Below are 19,799 nucleotides of genomic sequence, written 5' to 3'. Positions count from 1 at the left end.
AATTTGTATAACATTCACATTTAAAGTTTCTATTAAACTGAATATGAACTATTGAATTTAACATCCAACGTGCTATGCTTGGCAAATATGAGAGGAAGCTTTAATGTTAATTCGGGTATTCTAGTAGTTAAGCTGCGCGCTTGTATCAGGAAAGCCGAAAGTTTGAGAATTGCTAGATTACATTCCCGATAGTTACTAAAACGATGAGTGAAAAATCCACTTATAAAACCCAAAGTTTCATGTCGAATTTTATATGTTGAAGAATTCGACATTTCAACCATATTGCAATAAAATCGTAGCTTATACTATATAATTTGATAATAATCATAACTCTGACAGCATTTCGCGGCTTCGTATATCACAGTCAGCTCCACAGTCTAAAGAGAAACAGAGAGTGCCATCTCTCGAAATGTTTGATGAGACGTTCGAGGCCGACAATTAACGAAAGTCGAAGATTTTGGGAGGCAATAACTCCGAAGGTACACTTCGCTTTTCTCAACGCGATACAAATCAATTTCGTCCGATAATAGAAAATATTGAGCTATCAGGGGAGATTTCGGTGCCGTGTTACGAAGAACGTGCGGCTTATGGTCATCAGCTTCGGCCGAACAGGCCCTCGTGCGCGTGCGCGGGCGAATGTTCCATGCATGTGCACGTGCAGGAAATCATGTACGAGATTACGAGAGATGGTCCTCGATACTCGATTACGGTACAATCTCATCTCTTCTGCCCTCGTACAATCGGCCACGGTCTGCATCGCCGCTGGTGTACGCTGTCTATCCTTAGTCGGTCTTCATCCTCAGACCCGAGCGCAGGTATTGCGGGAAATGCGATGATTAATAACGGCGGATGACCGTTTATTGTGCCCTCGCTGCGCTGACCCTTCATCCTCGGCAGCCGAGGGATGCAATAAAACCTATTAGAGCCTCCAGCACATATAGCGAGCACCAATGTGACCCGCCGCGATGACCTGCATATCCGCCTCCGTTCCTGATCCTATCAATCCGGCTACGCGATCGTTCGATCGCGCCTGCCTTATTCTCCGCTGGCGCGATACAACGGCGCCACGGATAAAGCCCCCCAGTCGATGGATTATGAGGGAAGTGGAATTTGAAATATCGGGGGAAGTGTCGTCGGCAGTAAAGGGGACACAAGGGAACGTCTCGCGACGCGATGGACATTACCGTAGAACGCCGCGGTAATATTATGTCGTTCGCTCTAATAAATTTCAGGAGTGGTGCCGTAGAAACTCGATTGATATTACAATAGCGCGTTTCTTCTGGATTTCATTTGAACGCGATATTTCGGGAGATGCCGCAATTTGCCCATTTCAGTTCTGGACTCGAGCGACGGAAAGAACTACGACGAGTTCCGAAATTTTGTGCTGTTAAATTTGTAGGGTTACATTTAACTCAACGAGTAGTCGCCACTGCTCCTACTCAATATGTTGTTAATTTAATTAAACAACGGAGTTGAAAGAATTCATAAAATGGGTTGAATAAAAGATGTAGTCGTTTTTCTTAAGTTGTGTTGAACTTGTGTTGAAATAATTTGACTACACGTAATAGTGAAAAGTAACAACATATATATTGAGTAGGAGCAGTGGCGACTACTCATTGTGTCAAATTTGACTTATTGAGTCACTGCGAAGTTAACACTGCGTCCTCGTAAATCGTTTTACGTGCAGTGATTTTAGATAATAACGAATTATCTAAATATATGGAGTGGATTTGGTAGCAGAGCGAAGAAACGTGACTGTGGAAATAGCGCGAGCAACCTCCGCGTTGACGATATTTCGAGTAATCTCGAATATGCGAATGCATTATGCCGCCTCGTTAGATCTCCGAGCTGAATTACGCCGTAAAAAGAAGCGTAATAAACCACGCGCTTCCCGCAAACCGTCACACGACGCTTTATGTGCTGGGGTCGGAATTGGCAACGGGTGCGTAACCGCGCGCGAGTACCTCTTTCAAAGAATACCGTTTGATTACCTACGCCAAGTTGGCGTATTTCCGCGCATTTCAATATACCCGTTTGCAAATGCAAATTTGTAATAACGAGCCCCTATCGCCAATTGTAATGCGCCCACGTCGAATTAGGCGCATTTGCGCGAAGGGCGAAAGAGAAATGTAGATTCGCCGCGGCCTCTGACGCGAATGCGGCCCTCATCGGGCAATTTTAACAATTTTCTTCGCGCTGTATTCTCATATAATTCGCCATTGTGCGGACACGTGAAAAGTGCCCGCTAGTTGCTCTGGAAGGCCGGAACGAAATAATTAAGATTCATATCCGTCGTGGCGGTAAATTGAGCGATCGGGGGAAAGTGGAGCTCTGACGTAGCTCAGCTTATTATCGCAGCTATTTTCTACCCTTATCTTTAAGCACAACAATGAAAGAGCGACTTATTTGTTCTGAACTAGAGCTAGGTCTACCAGCAATTTTCCAGGGCTGCGCGTACCGTTCTAAGGTCACAAAGACACGCGAATCGGCTAGCTAGCCATCGCTACCCGCGTGCATCCGGACATCGGTACGCGGTCATCGTGGAGGATCAACGGATCGCATGATTCCAAGTGCGTCGTGCAGCGGCGATGGCCATCGCGAAGTTCACGCGATCGCCAGCCAACCTAGCGAATGCGATTCGCTTTTTGCGTGTGTGTACACACGACCTCGTGGCACCTCCTTTATAATGGATGAATTGCGCCGAGAAGTTACTCAGAGCACTAGTCGAAGTACACGACCTGGTTTTTGAGAAGTTAGAATTTACTAAACGTGACTGGCAATCAAATTCGGTATCGCGCGCGTATAATTTGGCGGCTGCGGTCAACAACGGCCGCCTGTGTTTCATCGTCGCGAAAGTTTTCTGATCCCGGAGTAGATATTTTTCCGCATACGTCGCTGACTTGAATAAAAGGGTAGGAAATGAATGCGAATTGTACCTGAATATTTGATAAATAAATATAAATTTCTCTGCTCTAATAAGTTTCATCGGGAAACATTAAATAAAAGTACCAACACGTAATGATTCATTTATACATTTATTGAACGTACATTAATTAATAATTTTTTGTCGTGGTTAACAGCATAAACTCATATCTCATTAAATTTTTCGCTCAACTTTTATATCATTTGATAGTGTCTAAAATAATGATAAATAATGTACTTCTCTGGCCGTGCTTTCTAGAATTTTTAAATGCTTCGTTATTAGGTATTTACGAATGTCAATTTGCGGATTAATAACACGTCTAAAACGAGTTATCCGACAGGACGTCGCGTCTACAAAGCGAAATGTGAAAAATATTATCCGCGTACAGTGCTTTATCAGCGCCAGAATTTCATAAAGTTGATATTAAATAAAGCGTGCACGTTACGGGGATCACAAAGAAATTATTATTTTAAAAAAAAGAGGCTTTTTCCGCTGGTTATATTACAGATTTTTTCATACGTATGTTTAATGAAATCCCTGATGGTGCTTTGAATGCCTCTATCATACGTCCCCTTGCATCAGCGCGTTACGTAAAAATATTCGCATTGCAGAATGTGTCCCATTTGCCCAAAGCAGTTGCGAGAGTATTCTGTTCTGTCGCTGTTTACAAATTCGTCGTGAAGAAGAAAAATTCTGGATTATTTTAGACTTAAATTCCGTCTGACAATTTATATAGATTTATGTAAAACTGTTACAAAATGAAATGTCTGACATGAATGCGTATCGTTCTTTATTGCCGCATTTCTCATTACAAATCCCATGGCGAAACTGCTCGAGTATCCGTGCTGATATATGTCGTTTTGTATTGCGATCGGTATCTTTCGATGGAAAAACTACCGTCAAATCTTGCGCGTCGAAAGAGTTTGCGCTTTACAATAAAGTTACAGATTCATATCACGCAGAATACATTACATGCATTCACCGCACGGCACGTTTTCATGCGCCACGAAGAGAAAATATCAATACACTCGATGTATCGGCTAGAAGCATCGCGAACGTGCGCGCTACCAACATTTCTAACTGATTTACACGAGAATCGTGCGATAAAAGCGTTTGTTATAATTTCTTTTACCTTTTTTGTTCATCATTAAAGGGTGCACAATGCTTGCGTATCTTCTGAAAAATTATCGGTTCAGCTATTCTATTAAGAATATCTGCAACATCAGTTTTCTAACGTGTATAATAATAGCGTGATATTTTATATTAATTACATACATGATAAAAAACATATATAAGGAAAAAACAACAGCGGTAGCAATGAAATCATTTTATGCCATTTCTTTTATCAGAATCTAACAGAGGTTCTGCGCGAGGCGAAGTGCCGGTAGAATTGGAGGAGTACAAGCGACTTTGGACAAATATTTTAATTACATTTTTGACAATTTTCTAAGGATTGCGATAATCGGGACGAAAAGACGACTGAAAGTATCTTTTATCGTGTACATAAGCTCTACTGATTTCCGAAAAAGACCCTTTTCAATCTTTTCTGATACTCTTTTACCCTTGTTGCACCACTTCTGCTGCGACGTCGTAAAGCGCGAGGTACTCGACAATCACGAGGAGTTATTACATCCGTGGAGGGGTTAAACCGGCCGGGCCTCGCGCCGGCAGTGTAATCTTAACCCGCGCGGAGGGGTTTACTCTGTAATATATGTCACTCGCGATGCCGCAAGTGCAAGTCGGTTAATCCGCGTCCCGTGTGCGTCGGTCACGCCGCGACAATTAAAGGGGATCCTTTTAATCGCGCGCGGTTTAGGACTGCTTAAAATGGAAATTTCGTCAGGCCGCGGGGTCGCGTGCGAAGCTGTCCCCTCTCCCACCCCTGAGGTAATAGCGCTTTTACGAGCTCGTAAAATAACGCTCGGAGCTACGATGAATTTCATCGTGGCCGCGTACGCTACCTGCGCTGTCCGTCTCAATTATACACCCCCTATCATCCACTCGTTAAGTCTAATACCTGGGACGCGATAGCTTCTTTCACCGTCCGTTGACTCCTTGATACACTCGGAATATCAGACACCGTGCAATATTTGACTCTTGACAATTTATGTTATCTTGGAAGCAGATATGATTTGAACTCTCTAAAATTTTTGGAGTGAAATTTTCACTCGAATCATAGTGTTATTGACCACTTCACTATATTCGAGCGAATATTTACTCCAATAGAGTGAATTAATTCACTCTAAGACAAAAGTGAAGAATTTCTCTCTTTTTTTCTTAAGTGAAGTCGTTAGCAAAAGTCACTCCAACTTAAAGTACGGCATTCCGCCACTAGGTGGCCGCCGAACTCGTAAGTAAGATGACGATATACAGGGTGTTCCAGGAGGGAAGGTTAGGCCTTTCCTTCTGGAACACCCTGTATAAGGGACTTCGTCACGGGCCGGGACGGTTCTTCCGCGACAATCAGCGGAATAAGCGAAACTGTCACATAAAGTATAAATTTTCAGTACTGGTTGTGAATATTAGAATACAGCTTCTATATGCGATGATCGTAGTGAACCAACAATAGCGAAGCTCTCGTCCATGTATTTTATACTGCTAACAATAATCGATTAAAGTGAAACATAGCACTCTTTTCAGAGTTGAAGAATCAATCCAAGTAAAGAATGAATAACGGCACTCTTTCAAAAAGTGAAATTGTACTCCAGTCGGACTGGCAGTATTGTTTCGCTCAAAAAAATTTAGAGGAACTGTCATTTTGCGAATTTTTTTCGTGTACTAGATATCTTTCATCATTAGAAGCAAAATTGCTCTATATAACAGAAATACTCGCATACTATTTTTTATCTACCGAAATATGAAACGAATTGTGAGATCGTTATTCGTATCTCCAAAGGTTATTTCGTACAGCTTCGCCCCTTTGTAGATACAGGCGTACGAACACGTAAAGCGATTATGACGGCATATCACCGTACGGAATTGCACGGTTGATTGTCACATGTCGCGGGTGACACGCGACGCTAGAAACGCGATATGAGCCTTGTAAACGTTCCGCACAGACGGCAGGCGAATGCTTGACAGCCTCACTCTCTCCCTCTCTCTCTCGGAAAACACCGGCAGACATTCTGCTTTGCGGCCGGGCTGCGCTTTTGCCAGCGGCTTGGTGAGAATGCGCCGCCAAGTATATAACATATACGCAGCTTCCAGGTTTGTAATTAGTCCGCGAGATATCTACGTCGGTCTGAGAGCGCGGCAGCAACATTGCCGCACGCTAGAAATGTGGTCGTACACGCGACACACATGTAACGACACGACGTACGCACGGCCGAGATTTTCTTCTTACAAGTGCATTCGGGAGACCGGGTAAAAGGCGAGAGAGCGTGCGTCAACCACGCACTCTTAAGCCTTTCTAATAGCGAATTTGGTTGCTTGCACTAGTGTGCACTCAGTGCACACTACGGCTTGTTTACAGTCAATTCTTATATTTAAGAATCGTCTTAAATATCCCTTGAAATATTTCGTAGCCAGTACAATGATCTGTATAACATCCGTCATATTTTTGGCTAAATACTCTTTGAACACGTATTTAAGACAAAATTATATATAAAAATTGACTGTAAACAGGCCTTATTGTGCACTCGGTGCAAGCGATCGAATTTGCTATAAGATTTTCAAAAGTACACCTTCAGCAGGAAGGCCTTAGATCATCTCTCATCCATTTCACGAATGAAGGGTCTGAGAAAAATGTACTAATGTTATCGATACCTCCCTGGGTATTGTAACTTATTATTAGATATTAATAGCTGATAGAACATCATTCCCGAAGTCTTTTGTAACAAGGCATAAAGTTTGTTCCTCGGTTTGTTCTGTCCCTTAAAGCAGATAGCATGACGAAAAGACGTTTTCACTTTTTCTCTTTATGGCTAATTATAGATGCAATTTTAAGATATATATTTAATATGTACAATGTACTGGAATGGTTACTCCTTTTTTCATTGGCTGCAAGTTAACTTCTCGTTAGAGAGAAGAAGAAAGTTGCATAGTTTTCACACTCAAGTTTGCGCAAGATAACGGGATAAAGTAGAAGACTTGACGGAATATTTCGGACGTACTTTTTAAGTGTGAAACTTCCTGTTACAAGTCAAGATTTAAAAATTTGACTTTCTTCCCCTATCAACAGTCTCGCGGATAAGACTTCAATTAATTTCCCGCTATCGTTTGCTCGACAGAAACTCGCGACAACGCGCTGTCCACTGAGCTCCCAGGAGGCTCGGCCCGTTATTATTCCCCTTTTCTTTTCGTATCCCGCGTTCTTTCGTCAAACATTGATGCTTCAAGATTGATTCCCATGGAGAATTGAAAGAACTGTCTTTCCGCTAATCTAGAGACTGTTCGGATTCGATCTATCACGCTCGCAAACAAATAATACGATAATCGATCGATCATCATCGCACGCGAGTGGCGCAGAGCGAATTTTCTTAAAGCGTGCTCGAACGGACAGGCAATCCAATGGACGTCGTTCACGCGTACTCCCGAGCATCGATACGCGTTACAAAAGAGAAGAACGAGCGAAGTTCTCTCCGCTAAGTTGTTTAAAATCGTTTCACCATTTAAATATAGGCCACGTCGATTTTACTCGTACCCGGAAAAGAAATAAATGCGGCGGCATGCTTTCGGCGCGAGGCGGACAATTTGCCAATAGGGGCTGAAATAATTCCGGAATTAATTAAATCGCGCGTCTGCCGCGCGGCTCTTCTTTCTCGGCCATCGGAAGGAAGATTCGCTCTGAAGTTCGTTGAGTACAACGTCCGCAAACTCTTTGCTTTCAATTCGCCACATTTTGTTTCCGCGCGGAAACTTGTCCCTTTAATTACGGAAACGGGGGCGGGGAGGGGGAGAACGGCAGACCGAACGCAAAGTTCCCCGCAATTTTGAAGTCGCGGGAGCTCGGGCAAAGGTTCATCAGCTTGAGATTAATAGCCCATCTGTTTGTTTTACTTCCGCCGACTCGCTCAAGTACGATAAAGTTCTTCCGTGATTAATCGTGCCCGAGTCCGCGAATTTAAAACCCCCGAAGCGCCTCGCCGACGACATTCCGGTTGTTTCAATGGTACTGAAGGGCGCACGGCATTAACGTAGCCTTAACGAATTTTCCACGGGGGAAGATAACGAATTCAGGGCTTGTTCGGAGAACCCAGTTGGCCCTTAAGTCTTCGGAGGATACTTAAAAGTTTCCAGCGCGCGCAACGAGAAGTTTGTTCTATTTGCAATAGCATTTTGATTCTCGTACAGGTTCATCTACGATGAGCCAACACTGTGAGAATGTGCAGGTTCTTATAGTCGCTCGATAACAGCTCGCACTTTCACGCTTCATCAGGATTTAAACGAAGCTGTCTCTCTCATTTCACCGGTACAATGTTCATGTAAGAAAATTTAAGTTCAAAACTATGTATCTATAAATTGCAGCGAGGAGAATTTTGGAAGAAATGAATTTATCACGTAAAGCCTGGCATATAAACCGCGGATTCGATCATTTAATTTATGACGATTGTATAAGAGACATTGTTTAACGTGTGGAATTACACTTAATGATCCGCCCTGAAGTACAAGTTATTTTCGACCACGAAACTTTGGAATATACGAGGAATAAAGTGTAGAAGGTGGAAATAGATGAAGACAGCGATGTTATTTACCGCTAAGATGAAACAATAAATATCTATCATGGTTGGGAACTAGCAAAGTAAAAAACCGCACCAACTGCGCCCCTGTTGCGTCCGATAGTTTGTTGCCATTTTCCTCTTTGTTTACCCTTCCACGTAATATGTTACGTCGATTCGAGTTTGTGTCGTTTTCTGTGCCATACTTACCATTTTATCTTCAAGATAGTTTCCTCGCGCACGGGGCGTTGAGAATTTTAGTAACACAATTTTTTAATATATAGTATTTACGAATTAATAGTAAATTGTTATTTTACGCTTTATTCAATATTTAATGTCTGTGCAAATTTTTCATTTGTAACAATCTCTATTTTAAACGTGAAATTATCGGAGGGTATTGATCGTCGCGAAATTTTATCATTTTCATGAGAAATATACAATTATTCATAATCGTCGATATAAGAAAATGCATTTAGTATCCAGTTTCTCTTATAGAAATGTCATATTGGGAAAGAGAGCACTGAAATAACTACTAGAAACTCAGTAATTGAATTAGAAATTATTGATGTACAGTAATTTTCTAGTAATTATTTCAATATTTTTTTAATTCCTACACGGAGGGAATTTTCTCTTAAAATTTACCCTGAAAATTATGTAACCGTAGGACATCATGGCATTTTGAAGAGCTTTATAAGAATTTTTGAAAATTTTACCATATATTTTACTAGTAAAATGTGTACTAAATATAATTACTAGTAAAATGTGTGGTAAAATTTCGAAAAGCTTTCATAAAATTCTTGAAAATGCAATGTTGTCCCACGATTACATAATTTTCAGGATTTTCAAGAGAAAATTCTCTCCGTGTAGTATTACATTTATGTAAGGGTCTTACAAAAAGATTTATTGAGTACTGACGTTAGAAATTAGAGCCATTGATTTTAACAGTTATTAGTTCTTTCGTTGTAAAAATGAGGTCTGCGTGATTCCTCCCTCTCCCCTCGTTTTCGCGCGATAGATCAGCGTGATTCTCTCGCGTTAGGGCTTCCTGGGGAAGCTCTCGGCCCTTTCGCTCCGATTTTCGTGCAACTCGGAGCGGGATTAAATCTACACGCTATCGCATCGCGCCGATTGCGCATGGCCGGATACGATAATTCTCCTGCAAGATTCGCACGCAGATGCGCATCGCATTCAGGCGGGGCGAATCGCGCGCCGGGTGAAAGTAAAGACAGTCATAAACAAGAGATTATCCGTCGCCGCATAAATCCCCCGATATCCATCCCTTCATCTTATTATGCGTTTTCATACTGATCCTACCGTGCACTTCCATCGCCCCATCTTATCGGATCTAATCGAGGAATATAGGGAAAACGCGCATCCATTTGGCTTCTCCAATCTATTAAAGTACATTCCCTCCGCCGAGTTTTAGCCTCACCACCACCGTTTCACTCCCCATTTCGCTCCCCCGTGTCAGCCACTTTGCTCACGCGAGGTCATCCGACAACTTCATCGGCCCGCGGCCTGCGGTGTACAAGTTGTATCTTGTTTACGGCATCACTGAGAATCGCATGATGTACTCCCGGCTTGCTTTCCTAGACGCCGGTCATTATCAATTTCCATATCCGCCCTCTGCAAAGTCGGTATGATAATGTTAGCGAGGCGAGAGAGAATTACACTCGCGAGGAACAATTTCGCCCGAGTTTTACGCGTTTTCACGTTGTGCCGTTTCAAACAGGAAATTGGCGCTTAGGATGGAAAAGAGTTTCGCAGTAGCACCGCTCAATTATCGTTTAGCGCACTCAGCTAAAAACGGTACTCCATGTGCACACAATGCTTGTGTAACGATTGCGCTGGGCTCGTCATAGGCCAGTAATATCCGCTGCAAAATTGTGTTTCACGTGACTAGCTAGCGTGGATCGCTTGCTCTTTATAAGCAGCGTAAAGGCAATATCTTTTTGTTCTGATGGTTACCCGTTAACATGAAGGCTTATCTTCACGTATTAATACTTAATTTTCACGCTAAACCATTTTCTGATTCTCGTTAGAAATATGGCGATATTCGATTTTTAACTTTATTCAGAGGACTTCTAAAGGTGACCGAATTGTCTTTACTATTTCTTTATTTTATTGTTTTCAAATGTCAAATTTTCGCTTTAATAGACACAACAGTGTCAAAATGTATTAAAATTTTTTTTTATATATTATAAAAGTTTTATATAGAGAGCGCAAGGTTTTTTTTCTGAAAAAAAGTTTAATATTTACGGAGGATAATAGTTTCTATTGAATAAATTCGACATTTTCGGAAGAGTTGAATGCGCGATTGTAGAAAGTGGAGCAAACAATGGCAGATTCAAGATGCGCAATTTCGACGATTTCGGATACGTAATTAGCGGGAATAAATCTCGCGCTTTGTGTATCTGGCACACGTAAGGGATCCTCGGGATACTGTTCACCGCGAGATAATATTCAAGCGTCGCGCAATTGTAACGAACGATAATTATAAGAGAGCTAATAATTGCGTAGCTTAGTCCGTGTCGTCGCGCCGCGTTGAGGCAGTCACGTAATTTCGGGTGCCGCCTAGATTGTGTCGAGGTATGTATAAACACGTCATTCTGAATTTCGTATATCTAGCGCACGAAACGGCGGGGTTACACCACAGGCAAGTACAAATTTAATTAGCTCGCAAGAAGCGATGAAAGCGCGACCGGCGTATAAAGCTTAATTACATTGAAGCCGTGTTCTTCACGCTTTGCGTTGCACGTACTGGCGCTCGCGGAGTGAGGGATTCGAATATTTTAAATTGAATTCGCCCTTTTAAAAATTTTACATGACGCAAGCGAGTCCGACGTTTTAATCGCGTGGAGCGACGTCGAATTATTATCGAATATTCTGCAGGTGGTCGCACGGGGACGTCCTTACGCCGATCAATTTAGCAAGGACGCTCTATATACATATATGTATATATATAGATATACTTGTTGTAGCCTATTAATTTCTAAATTGTGTCTTTTGGAAAATTGACCGAGTAGATTTATCGATATCACTGAAAATACATGTCACGAAAGTTGATGGGAGGTGATAATTTATGGAAATTGCTATGTAAATCGATGGACGTGTCACAACTTTAAGAAGAATAATGGCAATTATAACATTTCAAAATGCAAATTTGCCGGAGCTATTATTGCATGTTTGTAATAAGCGAATACGCGCAGGCAAATGTGAGGCTCATTATTTTCATATTTGCTACGTTTATTCAACCTTTTAAATCGGAGTGAAGGCTTTCGTTACAATTACGGCCGAGCTGAATGCAAATTGCAGAACACGATTAGTACAAATTAAAAGTTCGCATAAATTTTTATTGAGAAAGTTTGTTAAGCCGCTTGAAGAGCATCAGGTTAGTATTTCATTTGCCGGATTTGCTGGGTTAGTGAAATACCAGTAATGCGTGAACTTATTAACAGATCGCGATTTATTATTCATGGTACATCTACATGCGCATCTATAAATCATTCGCGCGTTCTATAGCCGTAGAGCCGGCGGGATATATCACGGAAGCGAGCAATTATGATAAAAATAGAGCTCGCGATATTGCCTTATACAAAATAGATCGCGCGAATCCACAGCTAATACACGGTCTGCACTTCCGCAGTTAAACGCAGTTAAACGCCTACCTTTATCGGGTTTTAGCTTTAATCTTCCGTACATACATGTGCCGCGTAACTGTATACACGTATGTACCACAAAAATGACCAGCGATCTAGATAGAATTAACGTTTGCTCTGCTATTCGCATCGTTGACCCTCATGACGTTTTCTATAACATCGAAATGATTTATCTGCCAGGATTATTTAGGGATACTTATCGCAAGGAAGATCTGACGCGGGCGGGTAATGGAGCCGTCGGTGGTAGCAGCGCGAACATGATGTCGATGCGCGGAAACCGCACAAAAACCGCGACGGGTTCGGGCGAAAGAGAGAGGGAGAGATTAAGGTAATCCCACCTAACTGATGACGGTCGTTCCAAAGGTTTCAACAGATTAATTGGAAGATCGATCGACACTCGCGCTTCTTACCGTGACAAAAAAAAAGGATGCTATGCGTCGTAGCAACGTTGACGGAGGGGTTGAAGGGAGCGTTGCTTCTTGAGAAGCATTAAAGCATTACCGCGCGCGAAAGCGCGGACTTGCATAATTTCTGTTTTTTCGCGGCTTCGCCAATTTTTATCGTCTTCAATTTTTATCCCGTACTGAAGAAGAAATTTTCGCTACCATGGCTAATCAAGGTTTGCTAAAAATATTTTGCCGCCACGACTATAAATTTCTTAGCCACAGCAAACGGTTTGCCGTCGCACTTACATAATACAATAGGCTCAGCAGCAAAATATTTAGCTATCACAACTGAATTAACTGCTCATATTTTACAACTAAAAATTAGTTACCGCATGCAGTTTTTAACTACGGCCAGCTACATTTTTTCCCGCGTGGCTTTAGTCGTCGCGCCACTCGACGACGTAGCGAAATAAATTCGATGACACTTTTATTGTGACGCTTGTATACACGGAATAATATGTACCTGTGGCATAACATTTTAAAACATCACATTTATACACGGAGAGAATTTTATCTTAAATTTCACTCTAAAAATCATATAATCGCGGGGCAATATGGCATTTTGAAGAACTGTATATGAGTTTTTTGAAATTTTACCATACATTCTATTGGTCTAATGTATGCTAAATCTAATTACTAGTAAAACGTATGGTAGAACATCAAGAATTATTTGACGCCAGTACATGACTAACAATAATTAAGCTTTTAATCGACTATAACTGGCAGCGTGTTTTTAACACAGAAATTTATTGCGAAAAATATTACCTCAGCCAGGGTTTTGAACCTGGACTTTCCTACTCTCTAGGCGGGCGTCTCACCAATTCGACCACTGAGGCATGTAGACAGTTTAAATCCTGGCTGAGGTAATATTTTTCGCAATAAATTTCTGTGTTAAAAACACGCTGCCAGTTATAGTCGATTGAAAGCTTCATTATTGTATGGTAAAATTTAAAAAAAACTCTCAGAAAATTCTTCGAAATGCCGTGTGGTCCCACGATTACACGATTTTCAGGATAAATTTTAAGAGAAAATTTTGTCCGTGTAGGTGGCCATCGCTCGCGTGTCGATAACATTTATGTAATGTATTTCGAGGTATACTGTCGTTGTATACCTACAATAGAATTGCTATGACTTGTGTAAAATATCCCCCGGGATTATAGCATACAAGCATTGTATGCTAGCAGCATGTGTATGTCATTCGTGCGATAATTGTCTTCTACGGAATCGAGAGGGAAAGACGGAGAAAGCAATTTACTGAACGGAGCGAGAGCGTATTGTGGGCTAATGACAGTGCCGTGCTATTGTGGCAGCGGTGTAAGCGTCAGAACGTGATTTATGGCTAATAATACCACGTTACTTGGACGTTTCGTTGGGGAAAAAAGAGGGTAGATAAAGTACGCGAGTGCAAGATCTGTTATAATCCTTGTCGTCGCGGCCTAATCGATTCGCGTTTAATGTCTGACTAATTTCGCTCTCTATCACTTTCACGGATAGTCGTCCCATTTGGAAGACTGATTCAACGATAAGAATACATGCGCTATAACGTTACTTTCAATGTCGGTAAGGAAAGAAATTACAACAAAATATAATATAATACAGTAAAATATAATAAAATTATAATAAACAGAGCTGATTATCACAAAATTTATTGCAGGTAGTACACAGTAAAAATTCGTGTGTTGAAACGTTAAAATTTCCTTGTGTTAGCAAGACTTGATTATTGTTTCAATATCAAATTAACATAAAAAAGATATGTTATTATTTTCGTAACATTTTGATGTGTTTTATTTATGTTAACGTAATAACTTGACACTTTATGTACGTCATTTAAAAATTGAATATCATTTTGAGTTCTTTTAACACAGCTCTTTCACAAAATGAACCGAATCCTGTAATATCGACTTTCTTAAAAATTGGTTCAACTATTTTAGTTTGTAACTATTCGTACAGTTTACTTATCCTACCTGGTTTTATTACATCACACTTATGGTTAAAAGAACATAAACATAAATGTGAAGTATAGTGTTAATTAACATTTATTATTTGTCAAAAAGTAACACACGCGACGAATGTTATTTTAACTTACAATTTAGAGTGGACTTTTTGGGACATGTGAGAAATGTTGACATTAACATTTTAGTGATTACTGTGTAAAGCATGTCCTGCTGTACTTGAACATTAACAAACCCAAATTAATGATTTCTAGTTTGTGCGTATTACGGGTCTTTATTGCAATGATAAAAGTACATAACAAAATGGATATACATATAAGTGCCGTTATTAATTGTCTTCAGTCACAAAATAATATCAAAAAGGGACAAACCAAATCATAATCTTGGCGCAGTATCACGGTAATGGATGATAAAGAAGCGAAGAAGGGAGTATATTTATCTTCGCGGCGTGATTTGATTTAAGTGTTAGCCATCAAATATTTACGGTAGCTTCGCATTCGCCATCTCCTCGTACAATTGTTTTTCCGCAAGCTGATGTTCTTGAGGTACATCACCTTCAGTGGAACCTCGTTCCGCGCTCCGTATATTCGCGCTTCGCTTAAATTATTCAGAGGGTGAGAGAAACCAGGGGGTAGGGCTAATCCGAGGGCGAGAGAATTGCGGGGCGCACCTGCACGCGTTTAAGGCGGCGGAAAAAGGGCGCGCGAGTCGTTTAGCCCGAAATCAGCTTAGCGCGTTCTCCCGCGTTCTCCGCGTTTCCGCGCTCTCGTCCTCCTCTCCCCCTCCTCCCCCCCGTGCCCCCCGCCTCGTCGTTCATCCCTTCTCTCGGATAAATTTTATTATACATACGCTCGCTCTGGAAAATGAGCGCAGCCTCGTTCCACGTCCTCTTTTCTCGCAAGGCGGTGATTACAGCAACTTCCGGGATAATGTTTCATATCAGCATGCGAACGATGAGCGGGATGGAGGGGGGGGGGGGAGGGCGAACTGTCGGTGGAAGCGCGACTGCTGTGATAGTTCCCTGTTGTTCGGTTTGCTTTCGGTGCCCCGTTCGTACCATGCATTATTCCCGACGTTACTTAAAATTTCGACGGCGAAGTGCGCGCGAGGCTGAGGCACGGAACCCCACAAATCCCCGTCACTACCGCACACGCACCGAAAGTAATTTGGGAATGGTGCATCAAATTTTAAGCGGTAGATGCAAGCGCTCGATCACCATTCCCGACTTCCGACCTCCATGCCAACCGCCAACGTCAGTAATTTATTGTCGCAATTTCATTATATAAATAAATTTGCTTTATATAAATGCGCTTGTTTAATTACGGGTCATTTGTAATTTAAATTTTTATCTGTCGTGTGAAAGATTCAAAGGGGATACGACGTCTTTTTATATTGGAGACTGCAATGAAATTATAGAGGCAAACAATGTTAGCGGTAACATTGTTTTATTTCGTCATGTGAGATGTACATAATCTTTTTTTTTTTTTTAAGAAAAATAATAATCCTGTGGAACATATTGCTCGTTTAAAACGCGAAAAAAGAAACGCGCGTGAACGCGAAATAATTAGGCAGTTGTCGTAATCTCGAGCCACTCTAATTTAGATCGGGCAAATTATACACTAGTACATTCATATCTCGCGACGTAAAAACGCGGCAGTGAAGAGCGGTAATTTCGAGATTTACGCGCTGATTTCTGAGTGTGTCGAGATAAAAATGTAGCGGGCCGGCAAAAACGTAATTAACGTAGTTACGACGGCGTCGCGACACGAGCTGAAATCGTCGTCGGTCTACGTTGTAGATCGCGCGAGAAAATAATGAGTCGCGCGAATGTGCAGCCCGAGATCGAGCGCTCGGAGAAACGGAATATGCCGGGAGCGCGGCGATAAAACCTGCTAATGGCAATATCCAGATTGTTAGCCAGTGAGGAAAGAGACGGAATAACCGGAGGATTCCGCGATTAAGCTACGCGAAGCGTGAAAATCATTCTACCTCTTTATCGCACGAGAAACGTAACGCGCGTGTTTGATAAAATACACGTAGATATGCATACATCGGCCCAACATTGGGATGTATGACGTAAATAGCGCTCGTGTTGATTTACCATTTAACGTTGGCGGCGGTGATAACATTAATTATCATTACCCTCATTCCGAGAGGTGTATAACGGGCGGAGTATTTGAAATATGTCGCGGTTCAATAGTTCCTGAATAGGGACAGTTGAAGTTGATTATCCACGATCTACCACTCTTGCGAGAATTGGAGCGCGTGTCCCGCAGAACGTGGGTAACGTTTTATTCGACCTATTCTGCAATCCCCAAGGTTCTTAAGCGCGCTCAGTCAGACGACGGATTCTCTCAACGTACGTTTGACACTTCTGAATAACGGCCGTTCTCCGTTGCGAATGCTGTTAAGGACAGCGTTCGATTCGCGTTTGGTTCAATCGAACGCGGAAGGTGTACAGTGATGAACAGAATGGTTACGACACTTTTTTTTTCGTGAGTTTAGGAACGTTTACATTCAGAGTTACGTACCAAAATCTTCTTCTCCGAGGAATATTTTACTCGATCGGCCATTCGGAAACCATTTCGAGCGTTTTCGATCTATTTGTCAAGTAAAATTTTCCTCGGAAGATGTTTCGGAACGTAAACCTGAATCTAAATGCGCGTTCCTAAACTCATTAAAACAAAACGCGCCGCAACCACTCTGTCCATCACTGTACACACATGCGTATCTGTCGTCGAAGAAAAAAGAGGAAAAGAAAAGCGTTCCGCTTTTCTTGCTCAATATCTAAAGTACCGGTCGCGTATCGGTCGATGAATCTCCATTTAAAAGATCTCAATCAGCTATGCGTTGGCCGCTCGTTGAATACCTCCATTGAAGTGTCTACGTACGTCACTTGTGCAAAGTAGTCTATTTGCATATGGCTCTCATCGCCATTCTTGAATTCATTCCTACGTGCAATTTTACTTGCTTCTCGCGCTTTTCATTGTCGGCTGTCCTCGCGTATCTTCTGCCGACGAGGTCGCCGCGTCGGGATGTGCGGGAATAATATCTGGCCCATGAGTCGCGCGCGAACTTATTCTACCGCGTACGAAGTCGGCGCGATGCGCGTGAAATTCGCAACGAGTTTTATTGTGCTCCGTGTATTTTCATGTTCTCGTAAATACGCGGTTTTATCAGACGATACTTTTTGCCACCTCGACCAAATGCCACCATGGCGCGCTGACATTATATTATTTAGAACGTCGACCGCTATAAAAGGAGCCATATCTGCCCTTCTATCTCTTCGTGGTAGTAAAAATATCACCTGTATTAACGTTAACGCCAAGAATATCGGCATTACAGTTTTTTACAGTATCGGGCTTTCCTCAGGGTCTTGAATATATAATTTTTTAGTGACAAAATCCTTTAAAAAATGACAAATGAATGGCAGATGGCGATTTTCATCTTTTTCTATTACTGTATTTTTCATCATTTTAACCATTTTATTTTATAACTGCGTATTTTTCTTTTTTCATTTTTTGAAGTCTATCTCTGGACAAATTTAAAGGAGAAACACGTATCTCTTCGTTCACAAACGTGGATTCTCAGGTTTGTTTTATTAAAATCTTTTGCTCTTTAATCTGGAAAAGAAATAAAATAATGCGTTCGGTGGTTTTATACATTTCTACACATACAGCGTTTTATAACTACAATATTTCACATATAAACGTTTATGATGCTCTTCCAGAAAACATGGATCTTTTTATGTTTATTAGTCGGCCTGAATTTTAATGCAATAAAAGTAATGTATCTGAAAATTTTCTTCAACTAGTTTTAACAACAGATACCCCTTTCGTATCGATTCGAGCGCGAAACGAGTGCGAAGTCAATATTCGTACGACTTTTGTTGACTAGTCATCGTAGGATTGATGCGTCGTTACCTGTAAATGCCAGACCAGGTCGAGTAAGCACGCACGGTACGTTGGACAGTACTGGTTCGTCCGAGGCACGCGATTGCCCCTTCGGACATCCTGTTAAATATTTAAATGCCAGCACGGAAACAAGCCGCTTATTTCGGGACGGAAGATTGCTTTAGACGAGAGAATTTATAAGATTGCCGATCTCCCGTGAATTCGCGTGACTTCCCTCGCGCAATCCGGTCCTCTGGCACGTTGGAAAACGGAGGAGGAAGATGTCGCGCGTTCCATAAATTCTTTATCGATTACAGCTTTCGGCACATAATCGTTAATCTATCTCGTCTACATAATGAACGTCTTATCTCTATGACAGGAAATAAAGTATAATGCGACCATTTGTCTGCAAGTCGTAAGTAAAAAATGTGCTCGTGAGAGTAAAATGCCGCCTGCTACTCGGTATTGAAAGGCAGTTTTATGAATGGGAGAAGGAAAACATTTGTCTTCATGTCTCACAATTGCCTTCCTTGATTTTTATTCCGCACGAATGTATGAATAATTAAAAGGAAACAGTTAACGCAGCCTTAAATGAAGACAATCTTTGTTAAAATCACAATTATAATAATTACTCCAAGAATTTCCATTAAAAAATTGCAATTATAAATATAAAATAAAATAATTATAAATCTCTAAATTATAATATAATCGTCTAAAAATCTAAAAAAACAATAAGTAGAACTGTAAAAACAAACATTGTTAGTCATGTAAAAAAGATGCTTGTCTATTGTCACGGTTTATAAATTAAATAAACTGTTCCTTAATAAAATAAAGAGACAGCATAATTATCATATTATGTTGATTTTAGGTGTTATGGTTTTACAAAATTCATCCAAATAGAGAGCTCCAAAATATGTCTAGTTGGTTGGTTAAGGAAAAACGTGTGCGCGGTGCTTGCTCTGAAAATTTTAACATATACGCCGGTTGGGAACATATGGTGTTCGTGGTTGGCCTACGAATGGCCGAATCACAACCTGCGAGAAGCGTAACGTATCGTGGTAGAAGAAAAACACGAATATCAAATAAAGCTCGTAAATTAGAGAATCCGCGAATTCGGTTTTCGCAAATCTAATATTGATTTAGCGCTGACTATTGTGCGTTGAAATTATCGACAGCTTCTCGTTACATGAAATGTTAGAAGGTTTATGAAACATCAATCAAAGGATTATTGCATAACGTACCTACGTTTTTCATTTTTTTTAAATAATT

General features: G+C 41.2%; 1 protein-coding gene across 1 annotated transcript in view; it reads left to right on the top strand.

Moving 5' to 3' along the window:
* The window catches only part of LOC105565513 (limbic system-associated membrane protein-like), a 71,742-nt gene that overhangs the window by 28,456 nt on the left and 23,487 nt on the right, over positions 1-19,799 (top strand). The gene's annotated exons all lie outside the window — the stretch shown is intronic.

Source organism: Vollenhovia emeryi, unplaced genomic scaffold (assembly GCF_000949405.1).
Source record: "Vollenhovia emeryi isolate VEMERY1.0 unplaced genomic scaffold, V.emery_V1.0 DF939151.1, whole genome shotgun sequence".
Classification (NCBI taxonomy): Eukaryota; Metazoa; Arthropoda; class Insecta; order Hymenoptera; family Formicidae; genus Vollenhovia; species Vollenhovia emeryi.
Note: the sequence above shows the minus strand (reverse complement) of the source record. Positions and strands in the feature narration are given on the sequence as shown.